The sequence below is a fragment of the Haemaphysalis longicornis genome, unplaced genomic scaffold, assembly GCF_048455015.1.
Source record: "Haemaphysalis longicornis isolate Haplotype H1 unplaced genomic scaffold, Haemaphysalis longicornis Haplotype H1 scaffold_9, whole genome shotgun sequence".
Classification (NCBI taxonomy): Eukaryota; Metazoa; Arthropoda; class Arachnida; order Ixodida; family Ixodidae; genus Haemaphysalis; species Haemaphysalis longicornis.
In genome coordinates, this window is record NW_027526460.1 from 41,182,112 (window position 1) to 41,202,835 (window position 20,724).

At 48.8% G+C, this 20,724-nt stretch overlaps 1 protein-coding gene and 1 non-coding gene across 4 annotated transcripts in view; one reads left to right on the forward strand and one right to left on the reverse strand.

Moving 5' to 3' along the window:
* LOC144152189 (uncharacterized) overlaps positions 1 to 20,724 on the forward strand; it is a 648,411-nt gene that overhangs the window by 329,053 nt on the left and 298,634 nt on the right. The window lies entirely within an intron of this gene.
* Trnas-aga (transfer RNA serine (anticodon AGA)) lies at positions 9,874 to 9,955 on the reverse strand. Its single transcript has one exon. It is a non-coding gene; the product is annotated as a tRNA-Ser (tRNA).

The following is a 20,724-nucleotide window of genomic DNA, read 5'->3' on the forward strand; positions in this document are numbered from 1 at the left end:
GCTGTTTCAATACTCCGTCGATGCCCACAGCTCTCATACGCGCGCGCCTTGCCGAAAAGTCCCGCCGTTCGAGATCCAAAGCAAACCATTTCTTCCGTGCACGCCATCGTCCACGAGAAGCTCAGTCAGGAGCGCCCATCTGCTGAAATTTCGACCATTTCGTACCGCACTCTGCGCCCACTGTCCGGCAGTAGATATCGTTTGCGACACTTGTTGGTTTCTCACGGTCTATATTGGCTGAAGAATTCAGCTTTTATGTTTATTCCTGTTGTTTGATAAATAGTATCGCGCAGCTATTGTTGTAGCAGCGCGAATAGGATGTAAGCAAAAAATGACGGAGGGGGCCCTTCAGTGTTTTGTGTTTCTATCCGCACGTTATTCGTCCCGCGTGATGCTATACGGTGCAGCTGTTAATGATACTGTAACGGCAAAATTTGGTCAACACCTGCCGCTACGGTAGCATGATGATCTCAATGAAGCAGTCGAGACGTCGAAGAAAGGTTTAAGGTTAACTTGTTTACTTTACCGATGACACTGGTGACATTTAGCACATACGAACTTGAACCAATACACTTTTTACATCAAACTAAAAAAATGGTCGAATGAACAAGAGTACTTAGCGGGACATGGCTGACTGGATCTCGGTTTCCTGGCGGGAGGGCACGACGACGGCCGGCAGAGTTTCTGAAGTGAGTCCTGGTGCAGGCCGTGGGCCCCCTGCTCTCCGCGGAGAGGGTTTATATTCGCTTCATGCGGACTCGTGGGAAAAAAAGCGCATTCTGGCCCCACTTTCTGCAGCCAATCGGCGAGACGCGTGTAAACACCAATCAGCCATGTTCCCGCCAAAGTGAGAAGGACCAATCAAACACAGACACAAGGTTTGAACCCGAAAACACGCGCGTGGAGAAGTATTGACGTAGAGCAAGTAACTCGGACAAAACACACCAAAGTGTAAAAAAACAGTGTAAAAGACAGAAAGGTCGTCTGAAGTACACCGAGGACCCGGAGCCCGAAAGCGACCAGCGCACACGCCACGGGGGGTACGGAAGGCAGCGGCCGCGCCGAAACACAAGCTGGGCCAATGGTCCCCCTCGACAGGTGCGTCTTCCGGTCGGTCAGCGCGCAAAAACACATTCCGCATGCGTTTCTTAGAAAAGCTGGGCCTTGGTGGCCGAAGAAGGGTGCTACAAAATAGGAAAAGCAAACTGAACGGGGGCTTCGCGACAATACGATTCTGCCTGATGGCCTTATCGGGACAGTTGCGGTTCTGCAGCACAGCGGACTGTGGGTACAGCGCCGTTGCTATGGTAACGACGAGAGCACGCTGAGAGCATGACGGCAAGACCGATATTGGGACGCCAAGTATAACGCTGAATAAGTTGTGAAATCGCCGGAGGTGCAGGCGTAGTATACAAAACGCCCCTAGAAGGCTAGCGCGTGAGCATTGCAGAACCAGTAGCGACGGCTACTCGTGAAAACTGCGTGGAAATAAGTTAGCGAAGTCATGCTCGTAAAAAAATTGGCCGCTTATCTGCTCCTTTCGTTGCAAATATCGACGCAAGACAATAGTCGACTGGCGCCCCTGCCAAGCAAACGCCTCCCTTCTCTTTCCCGCTCACCGATCATGCCGTTCCCCTCCCGTCTCGTTCCTTCCAAGATAGCACACTAAAGGTTTGCTCAAGTCAATTTAAATTTACCGCGTTCCACTGCTCCAAGGCGGGTGCCTCGATACCAGCGCTGCCATACGGCGGAGACGCGCGTGAATCGAGGCACCCGACTACAACGTTTATAGATCCACATTGCCCTACTCCCCGAGCGGAACCTATCTAGTTGAACCTGTCGTTGCTGTTGCAGTTTGATTTTTTTTTTTAATTCAGCCATGTAGCGCGGGCGACGGTTTTTCACAGTTGATGCAGTATTTTGTTTGCTATCGCAAAAATCAGGCATCCGTATATTTTTTTTATAAAGGAACACTGCAAACATCACTCATGTGCTGATTTTCTGCCTTATGTTTGCGTAATTTCTTGTTCTTGTAAAACAATGTTGACAAGTATGAACATTAACACCTGACATAGACGTTTAGTTTTGGCTGTGAGTATATAAGACTATTGCGCAGATTTTATTTCACTTTGGCCGATTGGCTGAAACGAGTGACAGACAGACAGACAGACAGACAGGCCGAAATTTTGATTGATTGATTGTTGGGTTTAACGCGCTGACGTAACGCAGGCGATGAGGCGCGCCGTAGTGGAGGGCTCCGGATTAATTTTGACCACCTGGGGATCTTTAACGTGCGCCGAAATCTCGTACTCACGGGCGTTTTTGCTTTCCGACCGAAATTTTCCCGTTCAAGTAGCCCAGGCTATCGTCTTTAAAAGGGTGAAAGATCCGCCAAGAAAGTCTTTCGTATGAGCGTGTCCGTCCGGGCAGGCTCGCGTTAAGAATAGCCGCCCTTATGTACACGGGTCGCCGATGAAATTGGCTAAAGACAGCATCTTCCCATTTAATATGTGCGTAGCCGATGGCGGGGCATCACGTACATTTTTTCAAGCTAAAAGCAAGTGGAAATGGCGCTGGGAAGCACTCTCTTTGGCGTATTTGCTTAACCGCTAGGTAGGCACGTCAACGGAACGGCACCGCTGAAGATGAACAAGAAGAAGAAGAAGAGAGAGAGAGCGAGAGAGAGAGAGCTGAGCCAAAAAAAGAACACGCACTCTCCGGAGGCAGTGAAAGACAGGAACCGCAGATTGTCGACGTCGTGTCTCGGAGATCGGCGCATAGTTTTTCGTTCCGCGTTAAACATAAACATGCACCCTGTCGACGACCCTGGACAAAAGCGAGGCCGCCCCGAGGAGAATTCGCCGCCGTGTAGCGGCAGAGGCAGCGCTTGTAAAAGCCGACTACCTTCCCACTCCGCTCTGGAATGTCGCGCGTCGGAAGAGGAGACAGCAACGCGGCCAAAGACTGCGAGGGATGCGGCGACCGGCCGACCGACCGCGCGAAGCGAAATGACCGTGGCGCTGTCTAGGAGACGCCCGCTAGCCTCCGCGACACAAGGGAAATAGACAAAAAACCGCCTTGCAAAGCGACCAAAGAAGAAGCGGCTCGAGCTATCTCTCGCCGCGGCGTCGCAGTGTCGGCGGAGAATCTCGCTCACGAACTTCGCCTTGATACGCTGCCATCCGCATAGTGTGCGACCCTTACGACGACTCTCTCGCTCTCTCTCTCGTGTATTCTCGTTGCTCGTCACCCCGCCGTGTCCGGAGTGGTGTTCGTCCGTCCGCCTCGTTTTTACGACACGTGTTTGTCGTCGCGGCCTCGCTTTGTTTTGTTTGCAAATGGAGGAAGCGCGGGCGAGCAACCGACATTAAAAAGGTGCCTGAGAGGTTGGACTAGGCATAAAGAAGAACATTCACATTTGCTTACGGCTTTGTGCGGTTGGAGTTTACACTCGCGCGCAGCGCTAAAACCGCAGGCACGTTTCGCTGATTGTCGGTACTGAGAAGGGGAAGTCGGCGTCGCTTTCTCTCTACTTTTTCCGAAAGGAAAGAAATGGCAGACAAGTGGGGGAGGGATTGGCGCGCGTTTGCGTAGTACTATTACAACCCTGCATGCTTGCCTTCGCTGAGCCGGTGCTGGTGGGTTGTTCCTCGTAATACCCCGCGCACGCCGTCTCTTCCTCCTCCCGTTATTGGCCAGCGATAGCCGGCTCGAAATCGCTGTGTGGCGGCTGCACCCTCCCCCCTCCCCCTCTCCTCACTCGCGAGGCGCTGTTCAACGTCGGAATCCGCGCGTTAGTGCCGGCATCGTCGTAAAGATGAGCGCGGCCGACAAGGGTTTGTTTTAAGAGCCGCGCTGTGAGCCTGGGGCGTAAATAACTTTCATAGCCCACTGTTCTCCCTTATCCTAGCCGCGTGTGTACGCCTCGTGACAGGCCGCTGTGCGTCGGAGGAGCTCATACAGCTTCCGGGTTTGTTTGTTCCCCGTGAAGGTATACAGTTTTAGGCGTGTTCCCCAGGAGCGCGAAGCTTGCTGCGATGGCCGTTCCTTGAGCGGTGTTGTTTATTGTGGGAGGCCCGGCCTGGGCGTCTCTTTGGTTCATCGTCCTGGAGAGTCTGGTACAAGCTTGCTTGTGTATACAGCTCTCTCGATCTCTCTTTTGTCGTGTAACTTCGTTTCGCGCATTTTCCACCTGACTGGCTCAGAAGCGGAAGAGAGTTGGCGGCCATGTTGGGAAAGTACTGTAGATTGTGTAGCGTGCGTTTCTTCTGTGGACATCTTTGTTTCGTTGATATCACTTTTCAGCTGCGAGTGTAAGTAAAGCACTGAACCATGTGTGAACACTAAAAGCTTTCCACCTGTCTTGAATTTAAGGTCGCCCGTTGCAACAGCGAGCAGAGAAGCCATTGCTGAGGAAATATGCAAAAATACCGTGTATGGATCGCAATAACGGGCCTCGAATCCTGACAGTTGCGATAATCGTCTGCGACCCAGCAGCGCGCGGGGTTAGTTAGTACCAGTCGGGAAACTACGTTCCTCTCGAAGTACCGCAAGCAATCGGCCGTGGTTGCGCCTCTTGAGTGCGCAAGCATTTCGAAGAGCGAACGGAGCGGCCCTGCTATGATTTATGGCCGGCCGCACAGTTCACCCCGTGTAACAGGTAGCTCGACACGTTTGCGGTGCATCTGAGAATCTGGCAACCGTTCCCAGTCGGGGTCGCGCCCCTCGTTGGCAACGCTTTACACTCCGCGCGGGCTTCGCTCCATTTGTTACGAATGACACCAAATGTTCCCCGCGCCTTTTCAAAGTAACACAGGTTCGCGAGGAATCCGCCCCGGGCATGCCTTAGAGTACGTGCTTGGGATGGCGTAACTATTCCCGCCTGTTTTGCCCGCGATGACCGCGAAGGTAATAGCGGAGCTACCGACGGGAAGTCCTGTCGGAGCTTCGAGAGAGACCATATCTGAAAGGGGAGAACAAACAAAAAATTCCTCTTGCACAGAGTGGCTGTCTTTTAAAGCGAAGCTTTCTTGGTCTGACAGATGGCGGTGCCGTAACTGAAACGCTTTGCAGAAAAGCCAACTTTACCTAATTGGCGGGTACATGTGAGCGTGATGAAGATAATGAAACAAGAAAAAAACGCTTCCCGTAATCGGAATCAAACCTGCGTCCCTCGTGTTATGTTTCTGTTGAGCTAGAATTAGAGTAAACAGTTGAGTTGCACAGTGTTTTCCGGCAATAGAGATTTGCACCAAGGGGTTGCGAAGGCCCGTGCAGCTTGAACCAGCAACGCCATGAATTGCGCCGTACATCTGAAATTACTTGAATGACCACTTCAATCTTCACTTAGCAGTAAAGTTGCCCGCAGTAGACGCTTAATCTAATTGGTTATGTTGCTTGCATGCCCTGAGCCGTGCAAATAGTGAAATGTCAACGCGAATGAAACCAATTCAGCAATGTTTCTGTGCCCATGCATGGTCGGCCTCTTTCCGCTAATTTAGAGGCGAAGCCCCTTAGGGCTGGTGCTGTTGGCGTCTCCTGTCGTCGTCGTCGTCGTGATCGTTGTCTCGTGTAGTCACGGCACTAAAACACCGGGAAACTTGTTTACGCCTCGCGCTAGGACGTAACGCGTGCTAAAAAACATGTGACGCTCGTTTACGCCTAGCGCTAGAGAGCTTCGTGCTTCAAAGACGAGAATTTTGCAGCAAAGCTGTATACGCCTCGAGTGCTGCCTGTAGGAGCGCCACTGAAATCCCCCTCGCGGCCCGTTTCGAAAGCAGTCACGGGAGTGTCCGGCCCGCTCACCACTGTCGCCGTTGCTTTTTCGGCCCATTTGCGACAAATATTTTCCGTTTGTATGCGTTGGAAATGCATATTTATGTGAAGAAGTCACTCTGTTCGCAAATGTGGCGTATTTACGGCAGTTTAAACGCTTCCGACGTGATGTTAGTGTGGCATATTCTATCCGCATAACCGCCAGGTGTGTGTCACAGGCCGGCCTTGCAAAACCGGCATATGCATGGAACTGATTGTAATTCCACGCCATTGAAATCTACTAACAGTACCTCTGTAAGCAGCATTCGTTCGTTCAGATACTCACGCTACGGCCATACATTACGATGTAAATCGGTTTCGTATGCTTACATATTCTAGCGGAGCACAGCTCGCCAGTTCCGCTTCATATCTCGGATATTGATCACTCCCCTGTGCAAGCCAATGTGGCATAAATTTCACGGACATTCTACGGAATAAATACGATAGATAATGCAAAATTATATGAGGGGACCAGCACAAAACAAAGAATTTACTGCTGGGTCGTCTCGTCGCGAGGTGAGCGCTCGCAAATATTCATTATCTGCTACATATATCCTCCGCTTATATCTACGCGTCTGAAAGCATTGGCATAAGATATAGGCAGCCTGAAGAATCTAGCAAAGAAGTGAAATCAGAGGGCCTTATCAGATACCACACTCTTCCAACGACACCTTTCACCGCGACTACGTATCTACTTATTGTATACTTCGAAACATGCGCCCGGCAAGTGATGAGCTGTTCGTTAAAGTCGCAAAACAAAATAAAAGTGAACGCGCAGCTTGTGTGTGTGTGATTAGTAAAACGTCCATTCCTTGATTTCGCTCCGCAAAGCGTCCCCCTCTTCTACCCCCCCCCCTCCCCATGTCTTGCGAAATAGCAGTGCATTTCGCATCTAAAGGTCTGGTGAGTCCTACCTGGCTGAAGTTTAGACGAACTTCTTTAGCATTTCTGAGCTACACTGGTTTTTTTTTTTTATTCCCGTACGAGCTATTCCGTTTCTCCTGGAGTTGCAGACCATTTATTTTTCCGTGGCTTCATTAACCCACCTTGGTTCTTCCTATAAGACGTGAATGGGCACATATTTCACGACACAGAGATACTTAAAATTTGTGGATGGCCTCTATTCCCATAAAAAGCACAACTTATTGTCAGGTATTAGGTAATCCCATCCCCGAAACATATTTTTCTACGACTTATATATTCGAAACAAAGTCGTATTCTTTGTCCGTGCTTCAAAACAAAACCAATTTCTCACTGTGCCAGTACAAGGTCTAAACGAGGCAAAAAAAGAATTCACTTGCGTCTGACGTATTCGGAGGTGACAGTGGTAATATGCTGCTACCGTCGCCGACGCTCGTAACACCGGCCAAGAAGCGCGCACTACCGCGTCCCCGGATAACTCATGTTGGCGTTCGAGCGCTCTATCTGGACGCAGCTGTTTTTTTGAGTGCCCTAAACATACTATTTCCTTACAGACATCACCATAACAAGTTGTTTAGGCGCCTACAAGCAAAAGGAAGCGAGAGAGCACCGAAATACTGCATGAGCCGGCACCAGCTGCGCAGCGGCCATCCCGTAAGCGCAGCGGAAAAGCGGCGGCAGGCGGCGCAGCGATCGCGAAAAACGCCAAGGCGCCAAGAATACACTAAAACACTGCATGCTTCGCCCCTCCCTAGGTTTCACGTTAGTGGAGATGGCCCGGGACTTTTTTAGAGAGTAATACAAGGTAAACTAATGTTTGCGGGACGTCAAGAGCAGTGCATTTGTGTCAGAAAGAGCCTGCTTAAGCGACTGCATACCGCCGAAACGGTTCTCCTGGTTCAGCAGCTTGTTGCTCTGCGAAGATGAATCTGCGAACTATCGCTCTGTTCAGCCTCTGCGAAAACGAATCTTAAATGCGGCGTTCGTTTCGCGGGTTACTTTTAGCTGCAGGACGGATAAGAATAGGCCCACCTTCCGTTCACGCACCACAGAACACGCTCCCGGGCAAAGGAGCTTTCGTACTCCGCCACACAGTTCGTGTGCTTTCCTTCCAGGCAAAGGCCGCAAGCCGCCGACACCCAGCCAGCACAGCGCCTTGTGCGTGCCCGCGCCGCCGTTATAGACGCGTAGCGGTGGCGATTGCGTGATCGTGACCGTTCCAGGTCCTTCCCCGGTTGAGTGGGCACAGCGTCTTCCTGTTCATTCTTCCCGGGAGAGACGGTAATTGGGTTAGAACGGTGGTCCTCGCCCTATCGAGATTAATAACCGGGCAGAGTACTTGGGATCGCAGCATCGAAAACCGCGCTCTAGTTCCCTTTTTTTAACACCTCGGCGTGACGATCGGTGGTCGCCGTGCGCCGCCTAGCGGCATAAACGCAGTGATCAGGCATCGTGGCAACAACACCTTCCAGATCGGAGAAGGCCTATACCCCCCTCCGCGATGCGGTTTTTCTCGTCGTGGGATTACATGGTCCCGGCCACACGCCAGAACCGCATTTTATTCTCCTCTATGTCATTTTAAGAAAAGCAACAAGCAAAGTTGTCATCTCACCTACCACGGTGATACTTGAAAAGGTTTCCATTTATCCCGAAGGTGTTGGTCATTGCGGAGTCAATGGCCTATCGGCGTTCCCGCGGCCTCTCGAAGGAGGAAAAGGCGTAAAGCGAAATTCTCACAGCGGTCGTCGTTTTCCAGCGATGATGAGCATCACCATGCTGATTGCGGTGATAGGCAGCGATCGCTATCGACATCGCCCGGAATCTGATCGCGCACCTCATTTGATCGGAGATCGAACGGAAACGACCTGCGTTGAACGAGCGTGCGTAATGGGTTGGGTGCCTGTTATGGGTCGGTAGCTTTGTGCGGAAAGTCACAGCGTTGTTATTGCGGTAGATGGGCTGACTGTTACCTCCGCCCGCTTGAGATTACTCTCACAGCCACGCACGTACGGCATCGATAAGAGGGGGGTTTTTACATCACTTCTGTTCAGTGGGCAGCAAAAGTGTTGGGGGCTACTCGTCTGTTACTGCACACATACGGCGGTTAAAGTTCTTCCATGAAATAAAACTTGGAATGTTGTTCCGGTTTTTGAGCGCTCCTAAAGTGCCCTAAGCCTTACAAGCGTACATCCGCCTCAAAACAACGCCAACCGCATCTTCATTAGGTGGTCTTAAGGGGACTCCCGCTCAAATTGGTCGTCGTTAGTGCACACTTGGGGTATTTCTGTCATAGTCTGGCCTGGAAGTGTAAGAATTGCCATTGTGAGGATAAAAATAGCTCTTCGGCACGTGCGTCAGTCCGAAAAGTTATCATTCCATGTTTTGCTATAAGGAAATTTTCTGGATCTTTTCGTTTTAAAATCTTATTTTAACATAGCTGTACTGTAATCGTAGGTAATGACAAGGCACAGTCGCGATCAATTTGAAGTGGTTGCTCGAGCGGCGACAAAACAAGCAGCAGTGCCATGTTGCAGGTTGTATCATGCATCATGCAAGAGACTACGAGGAGAAAAAGACAACGGTATCCTTATCTCCAACGGTCTGAAATCGGCCGCTATGCACTAAGGCCCGCCGGCCTACGCTCCGGCGGTCACCTGCAAATTGATCGTGACTGCACCCAAATGAAAGCGAGGGTGAAGTGCTCGCCACGACAGCAAAAGAGTATAGTACGTTTCCCCATAGTAGAGATTAAGGGTTTGGTAGAGAAAGCTTTACGTGGTGAGAAGTGAATGAATTAAAGCAGTTCTTTGGCTGAGCTTAGATCCGGGATTAAACCCCCGTTGCGTTGAAGACCTATTGGAACGCCGCATTATATTTAAACAATAGCTTTAGCTAGTGAACAAAGTTAATTCCAGAGATCACAAAGGCAGCACACATCCTAGTTCTTTTTTTTGATGTCGTTGGTAGATGTGAAAGTTTCAATTCGGCCTTAACGGACATTGTTTTCAGGAAAACGGGCTACGTCTTTCAATTCGGCCTTAACGGACACTGTTTTCAGGAAAACGGGCTATGTCTTTCAATTCGGCCTTAACGGACATTGTTTTCAGGAAAACGGGCTATGTCTTAAAAAAATAATTACGCAGTCGGCAGGATTCGAACCTGCGCGGGGAGACCCCAATGGATTTCTAGTCCATCGCCTTAACCACTCGGCCACGACTGCGGGATGGGAAGGTCCGCTCTTCGCGGTTGTCTCGCCACTGAGAATAAATTACTGGCTGCACTGACGCACGTGACCAGCGTTTAAAATATCGGAAGCCGTGCCTTATAAGGCTACACGTGGATCGAGTTACCGTCGACGCGAATGAGCAAGCAAAAAAAAAAAAAAATCACTGCGGAGGAAGAATAACTGATTACTCTGTTGCTCACTTTTATAGCCAAGTTTATTTTTCTAGTTGTTCCTACGCACCAAATTTTCCAGGTCACGATTTTCTAGAGATCGGCACGCCTCTATGCGGACATTTAATGCTTGAGTTAGCTAACACATGTTAACTCCAGCAATAAACTGTGGGATCATACGAAGCCACCGTCAGCTATACAACAGCACTGTCGGGTTTTTTGGCGGTGCATTTTTTGGTGGCCGTGAATCACACAAACTGGACTCCGTGGTGTCATAGGGGCAGTGCAAGAAAAGGGCTATGAGGAGTCACCGCTAGTTTGTCTGCTTTAACTGTTTGTGGTTCGTCTAAAAACTTACCCAATGTCGTGTAAATACTCCAATAAACCGAACTAATATTTAACCTTCGTGTATGATTCAATTACAGTCGCAGTATCTAAGCCCTTAAGTCTTCAAGCACTTGCTACCAATCCAGGGCCTATTCATCTCAGTCTGCGATGGCTGCTCCAGTCCAACCCACTGGGATTCTACAAAAAAATCTAGGCTGGTATTTCGTGGCGTGATTACTTTTATGAAAAATTGATTGGAACCTTTCTAGTGTTCGTCGAAGTTCTGTTAGATGATTAGTAGTGGATGTAAAAATTTGCTTTCTATTGAGTGCCACGTGCAGCCGGTGGTCCAACCAGGACGCGATGAAAGCCGTCAGACATGTCTCTACGGAAGTCAACTTTTCGCAACGAATTGCATAGAAAACCTGGAGATTTCCACTAAGTTATCTTGCTAACTGTGGTATTTAGCGTGAAAGCAGCCTGTGTGCGAAATTAGCCGCTACAATTTACACCAAATGTTGTCTTCATAAACTTTTCTACTCGGTTTCTGAAAGTACACATCACATGTCCATAAAAGCTTAGTGCGAAACAGCCATTTTGTTTTAGGTGACAGAGTTCAGCCTAACAATCGCGGAAAAGTTACAGCATAGGCAGTTTTCTAACAAAAGATGATTTTTTTCTCACCACAATTTATGCTCTAGATTGTATAATATTGCCCCTCTTGGTCATTTAACATCTTGCTTCGTATCCGCCTTCCGCCGTTGGAGATACTGAGATAATAGTCTGGTGGTTCAAATGGGGTCTGTTGTCCTAGACGGAGTAATGGCAACATTGGCGCCAGCACTACTGAGTTCTTTTTTTTTTTTTTTTTTTTTTGCTCACTCAGGATTTCGTCGTCTTGTGTGATCTCTTCCTCGTGTAATTGTGTCTGCCAGCAGTGCATAGCTATGTTGTGCGCTCCGATAGTGACATCTGCCCCTCTGAAGTTAACCAGTTCGCGCACTGAGTGCTCTGCTCGGAAATTTACACTCTGAATAGACGCATATTGACACACTTAAGATGGTCGCTAAGGTAAATGACAGCCCAATTGTATAAATAAATTTTATTCAACCTAGGCAAACGTATACTATTTCGATTGATATCACTTTAAAAGGGCTCTTCTTCAGACGTGTGATGGTGTGCTTCATTCAAACGAAATTCGCTTCTACGCAAGAGGCAGACAAGCTAATGTCCCGGGGAACCCCAAGTCACAGCGTCGGCCCCGGAACACACGCGCATTTGTTGGCACGCGTTAGGTTCCCAGCGCTGCTCGCAATAGCAGCTTTCGACATCGTCTTCGGCGACTGCTTCGGTCGGGCCGGGAAGGACCGATCTGCGAGTCGCGCGGCCTTTTCCGGGTCGTGTACGGGCCGACTAAGAAACGAGCAGTGCCAATTAAATCGGCACCGGCCGAGCGCCGAGCGTGTTGGTGGCGCTGGAGAACGCTGGCCGCAGTCGCCCGCACCTGCGCCCTTTTTGCTTCTGCTGTGTGAATGCGTGTGGCCGGCGGCTGCTGGGCGGCGCGATCGTGTGAGCGCTGCGTGATCCGATTGTGGGTCACATCGGGGCTTGCTGCGGGGACCGCACCGCGGCGACCGACCGACGGGACGAGGAGGCAGCCTCGACGGTCACCCCCCTCTCACCCCGCCGCCATGGGTGGCGTCCTTTCGGGGGCTTCGTCTCACTGTGACTTTTAGCAAAGAACGGGATGTGACGTGGGCACTATTGTAGTCTCAATGCTTTGAGAAATATTTGTGTACAGAATAGTTCACTTATAGCGAATCCAGTTTTAATGAAATACCGGTTATTGCGAACAAATATTCGTATCCCGTTGCCATTTGTATGTACATGTTTTACGTTCGGATGTAGCGAAAAAACGGACAAAACGAACTGGCTTCCGTTTCCCGATGTGTTCGTTATAAGCGGGCTGAACATGATATTAAACTCTCGTCACAGCGAAATCGATGTAATCGAATTTTCGCTTTACTCGAAGTTCTTCGTGGTTTCAACTGCAGTGCAGGAAAAGCAAATACTATCCGCTTTTTATGAAGTTCCACTTATAACGAATCCATTTTTTTCTCCAAAGTACTTCGTTATAACGAGGACTTGCGGTATGTAGTCATACTGCAGGAGCAGTCACCCTGGTCAGTCGGATAGGTTTAATTTGAGTTCGGCAATTTCTTCTTCTTCTTTTCTTCTTCTTCGATAATAACTCCTTTGATAATAACAAAATACTGCTGGTTTGGAGCAAAAAAAAAGAAAGAAGAAAAAATAGCTCAATACCAACGCTCGATAAGAACGGTATACTTTGGAGGAGTTCAACTCCAGTAAGAAATAGGGCAATCATGAAAGCCTTTCAGCACGTCGAAATCGGGGTGCGGCACCACGACTGTTGCATGACTCTAACCCCAGTTCTCAAAATAGAGCTACGTCCCGCGGGGCCGGGGTGGGAAAGAGATTAAATGAAGGGTCAGAGATTGTGCCCCGGTGGAGATTGAGCGGCCGATTTCGGTCGCCATCGGAAGCGTCCGATATCGATATACACATACGTTGGCAGAGCGTATTCGGTTAACATTTTGACAATCGAAGAAATAAGAGAATTAATTACCCTAGGTTTCCTTACCTTATGGCGTTTGCTTTGGGTGCAATATCTTGTTGTTCAGAGGCGCGCTCGCACAGCTGGACATCTTACGCATTTAGGCCTTTCAGTGTATTCCGTCTACCGTTGCCTCCATTTCAGTGCAGTGCAATGGTGCAGTGCTGATCGTTATTCGCTGGGATGACACGCGTGCTACTTGCTTCTCCTCTGAAGAATCACGTTAACAGCGATGTCGATCTTTGCGTTCCGTCTGTCTTCCGACGTTTCTTGCGGTGATTGCGAAATTACGACCACTTACCGCTGAAGCACCGTTAAGGTTAGTCAAGCTAAAAGTGTATCGATACGATTACCAGACTTTAGCGCGCGTTAGTTAGTTGTCAACTATTTCTTTTCCCTCGGGTCCACTTCACATAACCTTCCCTCATAAATGTCTATTGAGCCACTGCCACGCTGTCACACAGTTAAAGTTCAAGGCAGGATCATGCCGATCAACACCTATTTGCGGCTATAATGAACACAGACGTATCAAGCGTAATTTACCTTTTTTTCTCAAGCTTACCTACAAAAAGGCAGCACCATTGTGCAGCCAGATCCCTCAAAATCGCTCCAGGGATTGACGAAATTTTACGGACATGCCTGTCTTCAGATTTCGCCTCTTAGGGGGCTCCTGCACAAAGGCTGGAGCTAAGTAAGAAAATATATAAAAAGCTAGCGACATGTATATCGCGAGCTTTTTTTTACTCCCCGCCTTTTTCACAGTAAGGTGCTCTCAACCACTAGACTCGGGAGTTGCGCGGAAAAGACTACCTTTAACGAGCGTGAGAGAGAGAGGGCGTGCACTGTGGAGCATGCAGTCCTCATTTGGTCTCACGGGAAATTCACAGACAATGGCTTCAAACCAGGAGAGAGAGAGAGAGAGAGAGAGAGAGAGAGAGAGAGAGAGAGAGAGAGAGAGAGAGAGAGAGAGAGAGAGAGAGAGAGAGAGAGAGAGAGAGAGAGAGAGAGAGAGAGAGAGAGAGAGAGAGAGAGAGAGAGAGAGAGAGAGAGAGAGAGCAAACTTTATTTAGTGCCTCATAAAACAAAGGAGGATATGACGTAGAACAAATTTCATCGTTAACCCTACTGCTGACAGCAGCGCTAAGATTAGACTGGTACTATTTAATGTAGCTGTATTGGAAAGTATCAATCAATCAATCAATCAATCAATCAATCAATCAATCAATCAATCTCGTATACCGTTCAGGTGGTTTTGTACGTGCTCTTATAGGTGCTTTATAGGCGCGCGCGCGCGCGCGCGAGAGAGAGAGAGAGAGAGAGAGAGAGAGAGAGAGAGAGAGAGAGAGAGAGAGAGAGAGAGAGAGAGAGAGAGAGAGAGAGAGAGAGAGAGAGAGAGAGAGAGAGAGATCCTTAATGAGTCTGGCGATATCAGCCAGCTACGCCGCCTGGCTTGCTACTCCAGATGAATGCGGTGACAATGATGATTTTACTGATGAAGAGGAACACACATGATTTTGACTATTTACGAAGTTTGATCAAGACTTGTGACTTTTAGGTAGGCCAATAAAGCTTTCGTAGCACGACAGGCACGTTCGGAAGAATTCCAGGGACCTAATACGTCCCTCAGTTCTAGTCACACGGAGAGCGGCCTGCCCAGAGACACTGCGAGACACACTGTTTGCGTACTAAATCGCGCACAGCCACAGATTAGGTGTTTCAGATCACGCACATCACACTGTGGGCACAGAGGCGAGGTGGACTGGTGGATCTTGTAACATCGGGTGCAAGCGACGTTCAATCGCATACGGTGCAGTACTGCTTCATCATGCTTGGATATTCCAGGTGGCATGGTAAAATTACAATGCGGGTCAATAGAGTGCTCTAATACGTTTCGAATTGCGTAACGCACGCAGTGAGGAGGGCTGAATGAGGCGGTGACGCAAAAAGGAACCGCAGACACACGACGCAAATGAGCACGTGCACCAAGCTCCAACATGCCTGCGTTCTTTTATTCATTTCAACCATCAATCGTCACTTCAGAGTTACTATAGCTCAATTACAAACCAATTCTGTGTCGGCAGCTATAAAGCAAGTTAAAGCCACTCGCCAATAGGATGTACCTCTCATATAAGCCGGTGTATTTGAAAGTAGAGCCAGTGATGTCGTCAAAACGTTTGTAAAGCTCTAGTCTAAGCTAACCATTAATGAGAAGGACGCAAAACTCTTATTAATAATTTTGAGGTCGTTTTAGTTGCCAAACATAATATAACTAACGCTAAGAGTCGCGTTAGAACTCGGTTTTACAGCCGCATTTTTTTTCTCCAACATAACATATTCTCTCCCGTGTATTTGAAAGTAGGGAGGTGTTCGCCAATGTGTTTCGTACGTAACATTAGCAGAGGGGCTTCGTTTGCACATTTATTCCTAACAGCGCCATTGTAGGGCGGTAGGGTAACATGTCATAACCTGTCGAGAAGTTGAACGTCGATGGGAAACCTTAAAGTTGCGCCACAAACCGGACTAGCGTTATTTCCAAGTACAGCGGGGATTTCGCTACCAGCGAAGTGTTACACAATAGGTTCCTGATCAAGCAAAAAAAAGAAACGAAAGAGAACGCAGCATAAGAAACGGGAACATTCCTCGTGCCGTTGTCGCACCATTAATCCCTACTAACTCGGCCAACTTTCATTGCTACTGCGGCTATCACCGGGTTTATTCTGTCTTGATACAATGTTGCTGGCTTGCCTTTTCGATGCGGGCACGATTTTCGGTCCTCGAAATGCACCCGCCCTCTCGAGCCGCCTTGTTTAGATAATCACCGGCTCCAAACTGGGCCCCGACCGTGACACGCGTCACCTCTCAGTTGCTCGAGCCTAACAGTCGGGTGTGTACCCTTCAGCGCACTTTCAACAGCACGGCCGCGGTGTAGACGCAATGGGGCTAATGGCAGAATGAACATCTCGACCTGCGTCATATAAGCACGCGAATCTCTTCATCAACATTACGCTTCGTTTGACAGCGGTCGTAATGACTCTATCAAATACGCAGCCGTGTCACTACAAACACCAGTTTCCGTTTTTCCGTTAGCTCGACCACTGATCGGCGAAATCATGGGGCTGCTCAATTCGAGTTTGTGAGTACGGCCCAATTGCTTCACACGAGGTGCTTATTCATCGATTTAGGCGCGCACGGCCACGCATATACTTTATGCGTCTACGCAATGCACGAAGCGGACAACACGAACGCAAGGTCACCAACATACCCAATTGTCTGAAACTGTCAGCAAAAGTGACAATGCACGACTAACACGCAGTTCGACGAACGACAGGTCCGGTATCACGACGCACTGGAGGCGTGCGGGACGCTGTATTCTGCGGTCGGTGTTGGAATATTGTCTTTATTTCCTTCCCAAAGCCGTATACGCTCACCTCTATAACGCAGAGCGTCGAGGTGAGGTCTCAATCAGAGCCTGCCAGCGCAGTTCTCGTGCGAACCGTTTTCGGCAATCTGCAGCAATTTGCTTCCTTTCGAAGCAGCCTTTGGTTGCGCGTTGCGAGCGCAATATGCCGTATAATTCTGGACGCCCTAAATTGCAGCCCAGCCGCACGCCGCCTATTTCACTGGGCACGCACTGCGTCCACGGACCTTGCGACCAGTTCCCCGGCAGCCGCTTGTACATGTGTGTATGTATAACAGTGCTCGGCCCGTTGCATGTATGAACGCTCACGCTTACGCCATCGGCTGGCATTAAAGGAGCACGACTGGTTGTTACGAATGCAACGTCGCGTCATGGTCGCAGTAAGAACTCAATAAAGGGCCGGCTGCCATGTCTGCTTGTTTGCTTTTCTCGTAGTATGCCTTTTTCACGGACGCTGCCCGCATAACCGTATCGGTCGATGGGTTTTTTTTTTTTTCCTGTTTTTTATAAGGGGCAGGCCGTGTAACGAGGGTCCCGCTAACAACCTATGACAACGTGCACGTCAGAAAAAAGAGAAAAAAAAAAGTAAAACATTCGGCTTTAATATTTTTTAACGCTCACAGCCCTCTTTTAGGCTATATCCGATATGACTGTTGCTTCACTAAGTCTTTGTTCCTATATGACATAACGTAGCAGCCTGCAGTTCGTATTCCCGAACTTAATGGAGGTTGACATACATGAACATGAAGGGCGTATTCTGCCTCCAGTACAATTGTGTTTGCGTGCACGTTGCTGTGCGGTCATTTTTTCTCTTGGATACCGCACTGGACCCCGTATACAGTCCTGATGGCTACTACTTTAATGCTTCATGGCACGTTAGCTGCGATTACCGTTTCGTTATCATCATTCTTCATTTTGTGCGACGTTAACGGACGCTGGCTGCCATGAATTCTTCCGAGGTAATTTTCCAATTACAACGCATTACCAGTGGTAAACCATGGCTCCAAACTTAGCAGCCTCGCCGTCGCTAGGTTATCACACATCAATGCTGCCCTCTCTGCGAGCGCGTGTATATATCGTTACGGGGACTTATACGTGCGCGGGTAGTCGCTAATATCTGTTTGCCTTAGACCAATCGGCACGATCAGTTGCCCCCTGACGTCATTATCGACTCCGGCGTGCCGCACAGCGCTGTATGTGAACCTGGACGGCCAGGGGAGCGTGACATCCTACATACTCAGCTGTCTCTCTATTCGAGCCGAATCAATCTCCGGGCCAAATGGAGCAACCGTCCCCTGGCGTCTCAATTAGTCCGCTGGTTCCATCTATTATGGCGCACTGCGGGCACCTGTCACCACCTTTTTCCCCCGCTTGCTTGTGCCCACAGCTTCGGGGTGCCACGAATGATTAGTAGCGTGTAGTAATGACTACCGCGCGTGTCGCCGGTTGCCAGGGCGCGCGGGTTAGATGGGTGGTAATTGGGACATTCCTAAGCGCCCGGTTGGGCCCATATCTTGCCTCTACATTTATAACCCGCATACAACGCTTTTGTAAGTTTGTCCTGCTCATTTAATTGCTGTTCGGAGCACCACAAGCTGGGCGAGCGTTAGCTTGGTTGTTTCCCGCTTTATTTATGCACATTGTGTGATGTAGAATTATTTAAATATAAGTTTCGTGTTTGAATTTTTGGCGAAGCATGGACCCGCCCGACGAGAGACGTTAATTTAGGTTTGTTCCAGAGTGCTGCAAAGCACAGGTGTGCGTTTATTTTAAAAAAATACTTGAGAGAGGGATGGGCTCGTTACACACCACGGGAGCACAGTGAACCCTCGTTGCACGTTTAATACATAGCCGTCAATTGCCGTGCGAAGCGACAGCCAGAACGAGGAGTTTCTTGCAAATCACACTGACTTAAGCGTATGAACTCAAACAATGTTTTTCGTTGCCACCTGTAATGCGAAGGCTTCTCGTTATATTTATTGTATTTTTCACAAGGCTGGTACCTTATGTACGTCTCGATGTAGACACGAACCTTGTAAATGACTTTCTGATTGATTGATTGTGATTGATTGTAGGGTTTAACACGCCGACGCAACGCAGGCGATGAGGCGCGCCGTAGTGGAGGGCTCCGGATTAATTTTCAGCACCTGGGAACCTTTAACGTGCGCTGAAATCTCGTACACACGGGCGTTTTCGCTTTTCGCCTCCATCAGAAAAGCGGCCGCCGCGGCCGGGAATCGAAACAGCGTTCTCGTTCTCAGCAGCACAACGCCTTAGCCACTGAGCCACTGAGCCACTGAGCCTTAGCCACTGAGCCACTGACTTTCTAAACTAGGCCGTTTCAAATGTTAAGAAATTCTTCTTCACAATTTCCCTCATCCACGTTTTCCCGAAGCGTAACAATGAACGGGCTCCTGGAGGAATCGAAGCAGCATTGTGTCAATGCCATTCCCGTGGTCGATAACAAATGATTCGTTGCATGACCGCAATCACTGACAGTAAATTGGCTTTAAGTTAATTTTATGTTTTTCACTTTGTTTTTGGTAGAAATGGATTTCATGGGTATTGACTGTTCGGGCTTAAATGTATTTTTAAAATGAAGCCCGCGATGGAAAATATCGCATGCTTTCACCTTCTATACTGTCCCTGATTTACATTGCGGCGATCTAAACACAGCGTAAGTCTGCGCACAGCCGTAGTAAGCGCCTGAGGATACCGTACAAGTGCACATTAGAATGCAAACATTATCTTCGCTCTACGCTTTCTGCCTCGTGAGGTCACAATGCATGTAGATCGAGGTTGAAGACAGTACATGCGTAGAGTCTAAGGCGTACTGTGCCGCGCATAGGTCGTGGGTTCGATTCCTGTCCTAAAGGGGCAGTACCTATGATAGAACCTATATACGAGAACACCTGTGAGCACCAAATTTCGGCACACGTTAACTATCCAGGGGGATCCAAAAAAACTGCTAGTACTCAACTGCGACGCATCATAGCCAAGGTGTGTCGCATCTGTGCGTAAAACTTCACTTTGAAGTTTAATCTTCCAGTGGCGTGGACTTCTATCCCGTGTTGGTCGAAACCTCAGCAACCACAAGCCTGGCCTTGTATAGTTTCGCTTTAGAGCTGTGAAAATGCAGTGTCGCAAAGTAGCCAGCAAATATCAATTACGTTTGGCACAGCCTTAGGTTCCCAAAGTGCAAACGGTGGCGAAGAGCTAATAAAGGTGTTTGTTGAAAATCGCGAGGTACAAGGTAAACTCAGTGGTCGTTGCCTCTGGAACCGACCTTATTTCAAGTCTGACGCTTCAGACGCCTAACACCTAGCAGGCTGAAGAGAAGGTTGTCGCCCTCGCCCTGTTCCATCCTTCCTTCCAAGAGGCCACAGATTACAATAGATTGTGAAGTCGAGCATGGATACTTGAACGTCTAATTCGTGCGAGCCGCGAGCAAAGCGACATCTTAACAATACAGCGCAACAGAAACAAGGACTTCAACTGAGGTAGGCAGGACGAGGACGAACGCTGCTCGTCCTCGTCCTGTCTACTTCAGCTGAAGTCCTTGTTTCTGTTGCGCTGTATTGCTCAGATGGATTACCAACTCGCATAATACTGCACTCTGCAAAGCGGCATGCTGGCCTCTGATGGTGTTGTGTGTAATGCCAGTGAGTTATCACTCGGATTATTAGAATGCCCGCAAGGTGGGAAAAAGGCAAATCAACTTTATGCCAACGCCGCGGGATTCTTTTTTGTTGTTGCTGTTTTCACGAAAAGGACACTAAATGATCTGCTTCTGAAAATAAAGAGAAATATGCTTTGTATCGTCACGCTGCACTAACACTCGGCCAGGTATAATTGTTTGGTATAATAATAATAAAGAAAGCGGCAACAGGCTGAGGAATCCACATTCAGCACTAATGAAGCCGTTTTTAACTCAATGATTGACCCAGAATTCAGTAGAAAATAGGCTATGTGGCAGAATATCTTGACAAAGCTTCCAACTTGGGACTATTATACTCTTAATGGTTCATGTCAGCCCATCTGCTGGAGTCACAGAAACGGTCTAATTTCTGAATTTCGCACGAAATAAGATTTTCTTCAACTGCATTGCCTTTGGAAAGCTTTCAAATGCTAATAAAGCAGTAAAGCTAAGCGGGAGCAGATGGTTCTGGTGGAATGGGCCCGGACGGCCGTCCAGCACCAAGGCATCTTGCCT